This window comes from Oryctolagus cuniculus, chromosome 3 (genome assembly GCF_051225735.1).
Source record: "Oryctolagus cuniculus isolate XC-2025 breed Fujian yellow rabbit chromosome 3, ASM5122573v1, whole genome shotgun sequence".
Lineage (NCBI taxonomy): Eukaryota > Metazoa > Chordata > Mammalia > Lagomorpha > Leporidae > Oryctolagus > Oryctolagus cuniculus.
The window spans coordinates 110,081,163-110,093,461 of NC_142869.1; the positions used below are offsets into that span (position 1 = coordinate 110,081,163).

At 41.3% G+C, this 12,299-nt stretch overlaps 1 protein-coding gene across 9 annotated transcripts in view; it reads left to right on the forward strand.

Moving 5' to 3' along the window:
- The window catches only part of NCKAP5 (NCK associated protein 5), a 1,067,666-nt gene that overhangs the window by 262,985 nt on the left and 792,382 nt on the right, over positions 1 to 12,299 (forward strand). The window contains exon 1 of one of the 9 annotated variants that reach the window (XM_008258496.5): positions 9,258 to 9,384. The exons of the other annotated variants lie outside the window; for them this stretch is intronic. The gene's annotated coding sequence lies outside the window, so the exon portion shown is untranslated. Of the gene's footprint in view, positions 1 to 9,257; positions 9,385 to 12,299 lie in introns of those variants that run through there. 9 annotated transcript variants of the gene reach the window in all.

Consider the following 12,299-nt stretch of genomic DNA (forward strand, 5'->3'; position numbering starts at 1 on the left):
CACTCAGATTTATCTTATTTCATTTCATTTGTTTAAAAGGAAGAGAGATAGAAGACAGAGACAGACAAACAGACAGAGGGAATCTCCCATCTGCTGATTCACTCCCCAAATGCCCAACAAAACCTGGGGCTGGACTGGGCCAAAGATAGAAGTCAGAAACTCAATCTGGGCCCTGACATGGGTAGCAGGGACCTAAATACTTGAACTATCACTTGCTGCCTATCAGGGTGCACCTTAGCAGAAATACGGAATTAGGAGGAGACACAGAATTTAAATCCAAGCATTCCATTATGGGATGTGGCTGTCACAGTACTGTCTTAATGACATACCCCAAAAATCACACTTTTAACAAATCATATATGACCTTTCATTTATTTTCATAGGATAGATCCCTAAAATTGAGTACTGGATGAATTATATATACATTTAAAATTTTCATATTCATATTGCCAAATGAATTTCTAAAATATGAATAATAGTTTATTTCTTCTTTAAAAGTGTTTAATACTGTCTAGTTTTCAATACTCTTCATAACATTGGGTATTATTAACATTTATAATTTTGTTCAATCTAATAGATAAAATATATTTGATTTTAATTTTATTGGCTATAATATATAAACACATTTTCAAATACACCTTAGCCAGTTGCAATCTTTTTTTGAACTACAAACTTAGTTTCTCTGTTGGAGTCTTTTTTTTTTCTTATTAACTTGAAAAAACTACCTATTTATTTATTTATTGCTTGATTCATAGTATCTTTGCTTTAAAACTGTTTTCAGTTTTAGTAAATTGAATGTATTTGCCCTTTATGGCTTCTGAGTTACATATCTCTTTTATATCCATGTCTCCCAGTGCTCTTGTTTTTCAGAGTTTTTAAAATTCTGATACTTAAATTCCTCAAGAATTCCTTTATGTAAATTGTGTTTAATAAGAGTTCCATTGGACTTTTCTTCCATCTGCAGAGCCAAATCCTCATATAACTTGGTGAATAATATAATTTATTAATTTGGACTATAGTATTTTTTTTAACGATTTACTTATTTGTTCATTTGAGAGTCAGAGAAATGCATATAGAGAGACAGATAGACAGAGAGGACTCCCATCTACTAGTTCATTCCCCCAATGTTTGCAACAGTTGGGGCCTGAGGCCAAAGCTGGCACCTGGAAACTCAAGTTATTTGAGCCACATCACTACCTCCCAGGGTCTACACTGGCGGGAAGCTGAGATTGGGAGCCAGAGGCAGGTATTGAATGCAGGCACTCCAATGTAAGATGTGGGCATCATAACTGGCATTTTAACCAGTAGGACAAACACCCACCCTTATAATATTAAGAAGTATATTTTCATAGAGAAACAGTGACTTGATCAGCCCTTGTCCTGAATATTGATGAACAACTTAATATTTTATCCCTTTTAGTACTTTTTTTGTCCTACTTAATACTATTGGTTGAACTCTGTAATTAACACACAATTATTCTTAGGTGTTTAAATTTAACTGAAAAGTGATACCTCATTTACGGTGTGCTTAAAAACATTGATTTTCTGATACAGTGTTAGAGAGTTGCATATAATCTTCTCATTTTTTTTTTTTTTTTTTTTTTTTTTTTTTTGACAGGCAGAGTGGACAGTGAGAGAGAGAGACAGAGAGAGAAAGGTCTTCCTTTGCCGTTGGTTCACCCTCCAATGGCCGCCGCTGCAGCCGGCGCACCGCGCTGATCCTGGCAGGAGCCAGGAGCCAGGTGCTTTTCCTGGTCTCCCATGGGGTGCAGGGCCCAAGCACCTGGGCCATCCTCCACTGCACTCCGGCCATAGCAGAGAGCTGGCCTGGAAGAGGGGCAACCGGGACAGAATCCGGCGCCCCAACCGGGACTAGAACCCGGTGTGCCGGCGCCGCAAGGTGGAGGATTAGCCTATTGAGCCACGGCGCCGGCTCTAATCTTCTCATTTTTCAAATCATTTTTCTGCTCACTTATTTCTCACTTCTTAGTCTTCAAGTTGTATGCTTTTCTTTCTGTTCCTTTTTCAGAATACCAGAAAGTTCGCTATTTTATTTATCTCCTCAAATAGCTAGCTGTTAGTTAAATTCCTTGTTTGTCTGCTTTTGTATTTTGTTGCTCTTCTGGCCCCTGGATCGTATTCCCTAAGATTTTTTGCACTGTTACTTCATGGTGACAGCCTCAGCACGGATGCTTCAGAGAACACAGCATGACACCTTTCCTGCCACCCTCCTGTCCCTGGACGTCTGTTGCATTCACCAGTTTTATGTTCATGGTGCCTTATCTTGCCCTCTGAAATTGTGCGCTTTTAACATTTGTGGGTTTTTTTTTTTTTTTTTTTGACAGGCAGAGTGGACAGAGAGAGAGAGAGACAGAGAGAAAGGTCTTCCTTTACTGTTGGTTCACCCTCCAATGGCCGCCGAAGCCGGCGCACTGCGCTGATCTGAAGCCAGGAAACAGGTGCTTCCTCCTGGTCTCCCATGCGGGTGCAGGGCCCAAGCACCTGGGCCATCCTCCACTGCACTCCCTGGCCACAGCAGAGAGCTGGCCTGGAAGAGGGGCAACTGGGACAGAATCCGGCGCCCCGACCGGGACTAGAACCCGGTGTGCCGGCGCCTCAGGTGGAGGATTAGCCTATTGAGCCATGGCACCGGCCACTTTTAACATTTCTAATAGATTATTTTTTAAAATTTTAGAACAATTTTAGATTAACAGAAGATTTTAAAAGATAGCATGTTGGGGCCGGCGCTGTGGTGTAGTGGGCTAAGCTGCCACCTGCAGTGTCAGTATTCCATGTGGAAGCTGATTCGAGTCTTGGCTGCTCTTTTTCCCATCCAGCTCTCTGCTATGGCCTGGGAAAGCAGAGGAAGATGGCCCATGTCCTTAGGCCCTTGCACCCTCTTGGGGAAACCTGGAAGAAGCTCCTGGCTCCTGCCTTTAGATTGGCAGAGCTCCGGCCATTGCATCTATTTGGGGAGTGAACCAACAGGTGGAAGACCTCTCTCTCTGTCTCTCCCTCTCTCTGTCTGTAATTCTACCTCTCAAGTAAATAAATAAATATTTTTTTTAAAAAATTATGTAGTGTTCCCATATACTTCTCTTCTAGCTTCCCCTTTTAACATCTTACATTAGCAGAGTACATTGGGCACAATTAATGATACTCTATTATTATTGAGAGATCATACTTTATTCAAGTTTTCTTAGTTTTATTTAGTTTTTTTTTTTTCAATCTATTATCCACCCGGGTTACCCAATTTATTTTTAATCTTCACATCTACTTAGGCGCCTCCTGTCTTTGACAACATCGCAGTTTTTTCTTATTTTGGATGACATCAAAGTTTCGATGTGTACTAGTAAGAAATCTGTAGGATGCGGGACTGGTGTTGTGGGAGTAAAGGTTAAGCTGCTGCTTGTGACACTGCCATCCCAATGTGAGCACCAATTGGAGTTTGCTCCCTTCTAATATAGTTTCCTACTGATGTGCCTGGGAAGGCAATGAAAGATGGCTTGAATACTTGGGTCCCTCCCACCCACATGGGAGACCTGGATGGAGTGCCCGACCCCTGGCTTCAGACTGGCCCAACCCTGGCTGTTGTAGCTATCTGGAGTGTGAACCAGCAGATGTAAGACCTTTGTCTCTCCCTCTCTATCTGTCACTCTGCCTTTAAATTAAATTAATGAATCCTTAAAAAAAAAAAAAAAAAAAAGAAAGAAAGAAAAAAGAAATCTGTAGAATGCCCCTAAATTTGTATGATTGTTTTTCATTTCTGATTGCTGTTGGAAATAACTCCAATACTGTGTGGAACAGAGTGTTGAGAATAGGCATCCCTGCCTTGCACTCAATCTTACATGGGAAGTTTTGCATTTTCCTTATTGACAATGAGAGTAGACATGGCTCTTTTCATTAAGGACCTTTATATGCTGAGCTACATTCCTTCTAAACCTAATTTGTTGAGTTTTTTCTTAATCAAGAAAGGATGTTCAACTTTGCTAAATGGTTTTTCTCTATCTGTTGAAACATTCATGTTGTTTTTAATCTCTCCGTCTGTTAATGTAGTATACCTCATTGCTTGATTTGCATATGTTAAAACAATCTTGCATCCCAGGGATGAATCCCACCTGATGTGTTGTTGAATTCAATTACCTAGTATTTTATAAGAATGTAGTTTTCTTTTCAAGATTGAATTCTTAAAATGGTTTGGAAGTATTCTTCCTACATGTAATTTTTGGGAAGCATTTTAGGAGGTCAACTGTTAATTTTCCTTATTTTAAATATTTTTAAAAATAAAAACATGTAAGGCTATATGTTTTCTTCTGGGTTTAGCTGTGTCCCATTGTCACTATACTTGTATCTGAATCACTTGCGCTTTGTACTTGTGTTGTATTTTGGATTCTTGGGTTGGTTGAAGATAATTCTTTTATTTTTAAATTTTTTGACAGGCAGAGTGGACAGTGAGAGAGAGAGACAGAGAGAAAGGTCTTCCTTTGCCGTTGGTTCACCCTCCAATGGCCGCCGCGGCCCACACGCTGCGGCAGGCGCACCGCGCTGATCCAATGGCAGGAGCCAAGTGCTTCTCCTGGTCTCCCATGGGGTGCAGGGCCCAAGGACTTGGGCCATCCTCCACTGCACTCCCTGGCCACAGCAGAGAGCTGGCCTGGAAGAGGGGCAACTGGGACAGAATCCGGCGCCCCGACCGGGACTAGAACCCGGTGTGCCGGCGCTGCAAGGTGGAGGATTAGCTTAGTGAGCCGCGGCGCCGGCCGAAGATAATTCTTTAAATTTCAAAGCACTTAGTATTTCGTATGTGTGTGTGTATGTGTGTGTGTGTCCTTGCTCATTCATCTCAGGGAATTTTCAGTATTTTCTCTGTGGTCATATGCATGATCATTTTCTGTGAAATTTCTGTTCCATGGGCATAAAAAAAGACTATATTTATAGATGTATGGCATAAAATATCCACACACATTAATAAAAAACATGGTATTTTCAACATCATTCTGGTTCTCTGATTAAAATATTTATAATTTTGCTTTCATGCTGCTGTTGTATTTACTATAATATGCATCTTCTGTATTAGGAAAGAAAACTGCTTACTCTTTATATTAGTGCAATTCGCCAAATACAACTGACATGCATTTTGACTTCACTTTAACTTTTAGTAACTCTTTGCCCATCACTTTTGTATTCTGTGTGCTCTGTCTCCCCTTTGCTGTAGGGCATCAGTTTTCCCTGCTCTCTAGGCCTGATTTGCTCTCCCTAACCCCTCATCCCCTAGTCTATGATGCCATCCATATCCTGAGTCATCCCTGAATTGTTTTACAAGGGGACATCAAATGCATTCAGTTGTTTCACTTGCCTAGCTCCAGACTAGAGTGTCCAGCTACCATGTATATCTCTATGTAGGAGTCTTTGTGACTCCTTGAACTTGACTCTTGTGTCAGAAAGTGGCTCTTTCTCCATTCTTTGCTTGTGCAAGGTAACCACAAACCCAGGAGTCACTCTTGGTATAATTCCCTGACCAGGGAGATATTAGGAACAGAGGATAGAGACCCACCAGGTGGGTAGAGGGAAATCTTCACATAACTGCTCTACTCTTTGAAGTAGATCCTGGCATTCTATAAGGCTCCTGCAGAAAAGCCACCTAGTTGTTGACCTCCTTTAAAGTTTTACTATATTTTATGGACTTTCCAACTGTGAAGTTAAAATTCACAAGACCCAGGAAACAAATTACAATAATGCCTTTCAATTTCTTTAAAATGCTTTGAATTGTAATAATGTTTTTATTTTTATAACTATATCAAACGTTTTTAGGGAGTCTTGTTCCCTCTTCCCCTAGGCTTAAACAAATTCTGAAACAGGGTTTCTCAATCTGTCAGCTGCATCTGGGCCACCAGGGAATTTAAGAAATGCAGATTGTGACTCAGGAGGTCTGGAGGTCAGGCTTGTGTGTTTCTAGCAAGCCCCTGGTGATGCCAGTATTGCCAGTGTTAGCACACTTGGAGTAACAGTAGCAAGGTTATAAAGCCCTTCTGGGTTTTTGCAAGTATAGTTTGTCCAACTTTGTTCTGTATTTGTGTCAAACCAATGGTTGAGAATGGTATACTGTGATAGTTTTAATAATCTGTGATTATTTTAAAATTAAAAAAAATCTTGGATTTAGTTTCTGAACTCCAGCAAAAAATCCAATCTCTACATGTTAGGGATACATTTCACTTTTTTCCATGAAACTCTTTGCCCACCTTGAGAACTCACATTATTTATTGGGCTTAGGTATCAGTGACATTTGTTTCAAAAAGTTGACTATATTTTTTAAAAATATAATTTGTGGACTCAGACTAGATGCACAATTAGTCATGTAATCTGCAGCTAGTCCCCAAAGTGGCCTTCTGACGTGATCTGAGCAGTAGTGTAGTGGGTGACCATCTTGGGCCACCCTGGCCTTTCCTTGTTTTAACACTGAGAGTCACACTTGTGAGGAAATCCCAGAGTCCTCAGTGGACCAGGTCAACATTAGGACTCTTCTCTCACCATGGGCAAGTTACAGGCACCCAAACGGATTGTTTTTAAAGGCACAGTACTTTCTGACACTCAAGCATTTTGATATGTTCCTTGGACAATCACTTTCCTTAGTTATTTCTCATAGGTGGTGGATAGAGCAGGTTTAGACCTGTTTCGCAGGGATCAAATGACATTTTCAGAGTCTTTTCCATTACCTGCGATTTCAAGTTCTTATACTTTTGCTATTTGATGGGTACATGATCATTCTTGCTTTCTTCAAGTGAAGGTTATAAAGCTAGCTTTGGGAAAGCTGGTTTTGCTTTAATGGTCTCTTTAAGACTACTTATTAAAAACAACAACAACCAAAATCCTTTATTTTCTCCTATTTTGTAAAGCTAAGTGCATAAGAGTTAATATTCTGTCTTTTAAATTTGAAATTCTATGTGGTTTATTTCTGGAAATGTTAGTCATATTGGCTGGTTATTTTTCATGGGCTGATAACTATGTCACCAGCAATGATATACATGATATTATTTGAAAACCTTGCCTGGCATGTGCTAAAATTCACCGAAAGTGCCTTTAAAAACAAAGGTCTTGAGCCGGCGCCGTGGCTCAATAGGCTAATCCTCCACCTTGCGGCGCCGGCACACCGGGTTCTAGTCCCGGTTGGGGCGCCGGATTCTGTCCCGGTTGCCCCTCTTCCAGGCCAGCTCTCTGCTATGGCCAGGGAGTGCAGTGGAGGATGGCCCAGGTGCTTGGGCCCTGCACCCCATGGGAGACCAGGAAAAGCACCTGGCTCCTGGCTCCTGCCAGGATCAGCGCGGTGCGCCGGCTGCAGCGGCGGCCATTGGAGGGTGAACCAACGGCAAAGGAAGACCTTTCTCTCTCTGTCTCTCTCTCTCACTGTCCACTCTGCCTGTCAAAAAAAAAAAAAAAAAAAAAAAAAAAAAAAAAAAAAAAAAAAAAAAAAAAAACAAAGGTCTTATCACAGTCATCCTTCTATTTGCATTGCAAGATAAGTGACACAAACCCATTTTAATTAGATCCAGAAATCCCTGAGCATTTGGCAATTAATAGTATCAATTGTTCCATTAATAATAAGTAATATTCCTAATGCCAAGTGTGTTATGTGTTAATAAGCAAAATAGGTTCTGAAAATGTCTCTGTTGGAAACTTCACTTCGGTGGAGTTTGTGAGGACTGGACATTAGGGGTGGACTTAGAGACTGAAATCAAACCATGTGTTTAGGACTTGGAGGAGGGAGAAGAGAAAGCCATAGTCATGCTCTGCTCATCATCACTGACTGACTAGATATACAATGTCTTGAGCCCCTACCAAGTAGTAGGCATTAAATGTGGGTCATCAGCTTTCACTGGAATGGTGGCAATGTCAGTTAGTGTTTGTCAAAATCCTAAATACCTTGTAGTAAAATATTGTAACAGACTGTAAGCATTGGCTTGGAAACACTGGGGGAGGTGTGCATGTGCAACTGGAAAACCGCCTGAGAAACTGGCTAATAGAGCTGCTTCCATGCAGAAAGGCTCTTGAGCTTGGAACATGTCCCAAATCAGTTGTAGTGAGATCCCTGGGCTGTGTTTTGCAATTCAAATACATTGGTACTTTCCATAGCAGCCTCTGAGGCTCCCCAGTGGTGGGGTCCTTTGAATGTTCACTCATAAATGGGGACCTTTGTTCTATGGTACATTTGAGTGTCACACTTTGGTGATAAATTCAAACTCTGAAAAAAAATCTCAAAGTAAGCAGCTTTTGAGGCCTCTGATTGCAGATGAAGTTAAAGATCACAGCTTACTACTGCCAGTGGCTCTACCAGTCTGTCTAGATCATAGAAAGCCATCAATAGTTCATTATGTGTTGGGGAATTTTGTGTTGGAAAAATTGTGGAGAGATGAGGAGGGTAGGTGAGAGATTCCTGTTTACCTTTGGCCAAGCCTGTTTGTTCCACATTAATTCCTTTGGCCACAGTAGTTAAGTCTATTATCAAAATTCTTTATCTAGTCCAAAAAATGTGTCGCAGACAATTCTTTTATTCACTATGTTTATCTGCTGTTTCAGATCTCTAAAGAATCACACATAGTTGTGGCACCAAGGGCTCTATAGGACACAGCCAGGTTTCCTACTGAGACATCTTTGCTCAGATGTATGGTCTTAGAAGTAACTGATAGCCTAACCTATCAAGAACTGAATAGTGGCGTCCCTCTTTTGTTTAAGGGTCTGCACCTTCTTGGGGCATTTGTGTACACAATCCCACTGGTCTGCAGAATGAGAGAGTGATCTGTGCTGAGTTTAAGCTCCCTGAGGACAGAGGCTGTGTACTCATCTGCCTGTTGTTTTCCCAGACTTAACCTGGCCCATTAGAGATGTCAATCAGACTGTCACTATCTTTAGGAATTCTTTGGTCCCACTTGCTGCTTCTCTTCCCAGTTATCCTAGAATGGGAATTCCTTTTACTCTGTGCTCTGGCATCATAGCACATACCACGTAATTTTGTCTGTTCCCTCTATTAAGCTCCACGGAATGGATATTTTTGTTTCTGTATACCCAGTACCGACCACAGTAGGCATTCAATCCAAGTTGAAAGAAATGGATGAATGTAAAACACTCAGTAAAGGTTAGCTGAGTTGAACTGAACAGAGCAGGCACACCCTCCTAGCTATCACTGGGGTGGGATTTAGTGCAGGTGATGTAATGCAACTTGACAGGGTAGTTAAATATTGACAGGCAGGAGGAAGCACGCTGGCACTGCTCAGAAAGAGGGAAGTAAGGGCCCTGTGGCTGTCAGATCAGAGTTGAAGCCGGAGGTGACTGCAGTGGTCCCAGTGACCCAGCTGAGGTCAGTCAGTACACTTGGCACTTGCTTCATTCGAGGTAAGGGTTGGAGGCTGGCTGGGAAGATAATGGGTTGTGATGTGAGGAAATGCAGCCTCTGCACCTGTGGCTTACAGATGACTGGCATCCCAGACACTCCCTGCTGGCTGCCCACTTGCATCGGGCTCGGGCTGATCCACATTTATGGCAAGGATCGTGAATCCTATTTGAATCTCTCCTCTCTCCCCACCTTACCTGTGCTCCAACATGATCTCTGCTTTAATATAACCTCGTTATGTGATTGAGGTTGGAGGCTACTGCATGTGTTCTGAATGCTTAGTTGAGGAATCTATCCATATGAATTCATTCGTAAGTGCTCTTTGATGGTGATAATTAGAGACGTACATAGCAATGGAATTAGGAGGTCATCAGCATATTTAGTGCTACCTGGATGCCTTGCAGAGGCAGTGGTGGGAAGGGGAGGGAGAGGCACATTAGACAATGTGTTTAGCTTTCATGTGGAATGAGGGAGCAAGCAGAGGTGAGATCAAGGAGGATATTGGGTAAATGAGAAAATGCCAATAGACACCAGACAGAGAAATGGTTTAGTCGAGTCTAACTCTGCATTTAGAGCAGGGCACATGTCACCTTGAGAACGAAACACCCCGTTTGACTTTAGAAAGACTGTTTTAATCAGCCAGTCTGGCTCAGGCAAGTGTTTTAGGAAAGAAGAACTGGTATTCTGCTCATAATTAAATAGTTACTGGCAATAACAAGAATCAGGCAATACAAATCTCTGTTGTAAATGTTGGAAAATGTTGGCTGATGACTGGGAGTGGCAGAGTAAGGCAAGTGACTAAGGACTCAGATCAGGTTCAAATCTCAGTTTAACAAGTTGCTGGTTAAGGAAATCTAATCTCTGGGTGGCTTTATTTCTTCATCTGTGAAATGGACAGAATGAAACCTTGTTAGCAGGATGCTGTGAAACTACAATAAAATAATAGATGAAAAAGCACATCAGAGCCTGCCTGACCCTAGCAGCTCACTCCAAAACACTTTCTCAATTTCAAAATGCTCATTCTATTTTATCTTTTTAAAATAATGCTTTCTTAAAATATAATTCAGATAGCATCCTCTCCAGCCACTTAAAGTGTATCATTCAGTGAGTTTTAGTGTTTTCACAGAGTTGTGTATACATCAATCAATTCTAGAATATTTTCATCATCAGAATCGGAAAACCATACCCACCAGCAGTCATTCCCCACGTCTTCCTAATATCCCCAGCCCTCACTGACACTAACCTGCTTTCTGTCTCTATGGAACTGGCCTGCTCTAGGTACTTTGTGTAAATGAAATCATACAACATGTGATAGTTTATGGCTGCTTCTTCCACTTTCTGTACTGTTTTTAGGGCCCATTCATGGTATATATGTATCAGTACTTCTTTTTTTTAAATTTCCAAATAATATTCTATTGTGATTATTTAAACATTTAATTTACCCATTTATCAGTTGATAAAAGAATCAGGTTGTTTCCTGGTTTTGGCTCTTATGAATAATGCTGCTATGAAATTCATCTACACATTTTTATGTGGGCAGGCATCAAAAGTCAGAGTTACACAGAGGAGGGGGCAGAGAGAGAGAGGTCTTCCATTTGCTTGTTCACTCACCAATTGGCCTCAAAGGCTGGAGCTGTTCTGATCCGAAGCTAGGATCCAGGAGTGTCCTCTGGGTCTCCACGTGGGTACAGGAGCCCAAGGACCTGGGCCATCCTCTACTGCTCTCCCAGGCCTCAGCATAGAGCTGGATCGGAAGTGGAGCAGCCAGGACTTGAACCAGTTCCCATATGGGATGCCAGCACTACAGGCAGCAGCTTCACCAGCACCAGCCCATGATATCATTTTACAACTGGATTACCCCACTTCATCTTCCTGAGAAGTTGTGAGAGCACAGTAGGAATATTGAGAGAGGGTACCTTTTACTCAGCAGAGCGGAAGTTGAAAAAAATGTTAAAATGGCCATCACTCTCCTTTAGAATATTGCAACATAATAAATATGCCAGCTTCTTCTATAAACTGCATGAATATCTCCAGTGCTAGACCCATTTTTAGTATAAGATCAAATGTATATCTTGCATGCATGGTATCATGATGGGTTTTGTTTGTTTGTTCATTGCACAAACAAACATAAGTGGATTAACCAAGTAGGAAAACAAAAGCAGCATGCAGTAGGGAGGTGTTTATATGATCAAACATGTAAACAACTCATGGAAATCATCTGAGTGAAATGGATGGTTTAAATAAGCGTGACTGTATATTCTCAATCACCTATGGCCTCATTGTCAGAGAGCCAGTGGGGAGTGTTGAGGCAAACCACAGAGTATGTCTCATCTAAAAAGGCAGAAAATCTTGAATTCAGCTGATTGTTGTCCTGTAGGTACATGAGCTCTCCTGACTGTGTGTGCTTATTGTTCAAGACCACAAATTTAGAACTGATTTTAAAAATCCACTTCATGAGTTAAATGAAATATACCCCACTGGAGATCAGCCTGTTGCTCTTTCAAGTAGGGTGAATTGCTGTACTTGGAGACCACAAGGTTTAGGGGCTGATTTGAGTGTAATTCCCCTATTTGTCACCATTTGTTAGACCTCTTATTTCCCATTTGAAAAGTGAAGAGGTTTGATGAAATGTGCTCAGTTGGTCCTTTTGCCTGGAATGTTCTGGAATTGCAGAACACTTGCTGACAGCAGTCACCTAGAATGTATCAGGAGAAGTAGCACAGAGTTTGAACAAACAACCCTTAAAAGTTGGAGCACTCTAAGAGGCCTTCTTTACCTCTCTTTCACTGCAGTTCTTCCAGTGATAAAATCTCTCAGCTCTTGTTCACAGTTTTTTTTTTTTTTTTTTTTTTAACTTTACCTTCATTTTTAGAATTCTGGACAAGGATTTTTTTTTTCTCTTTGACTTAGACTGTGT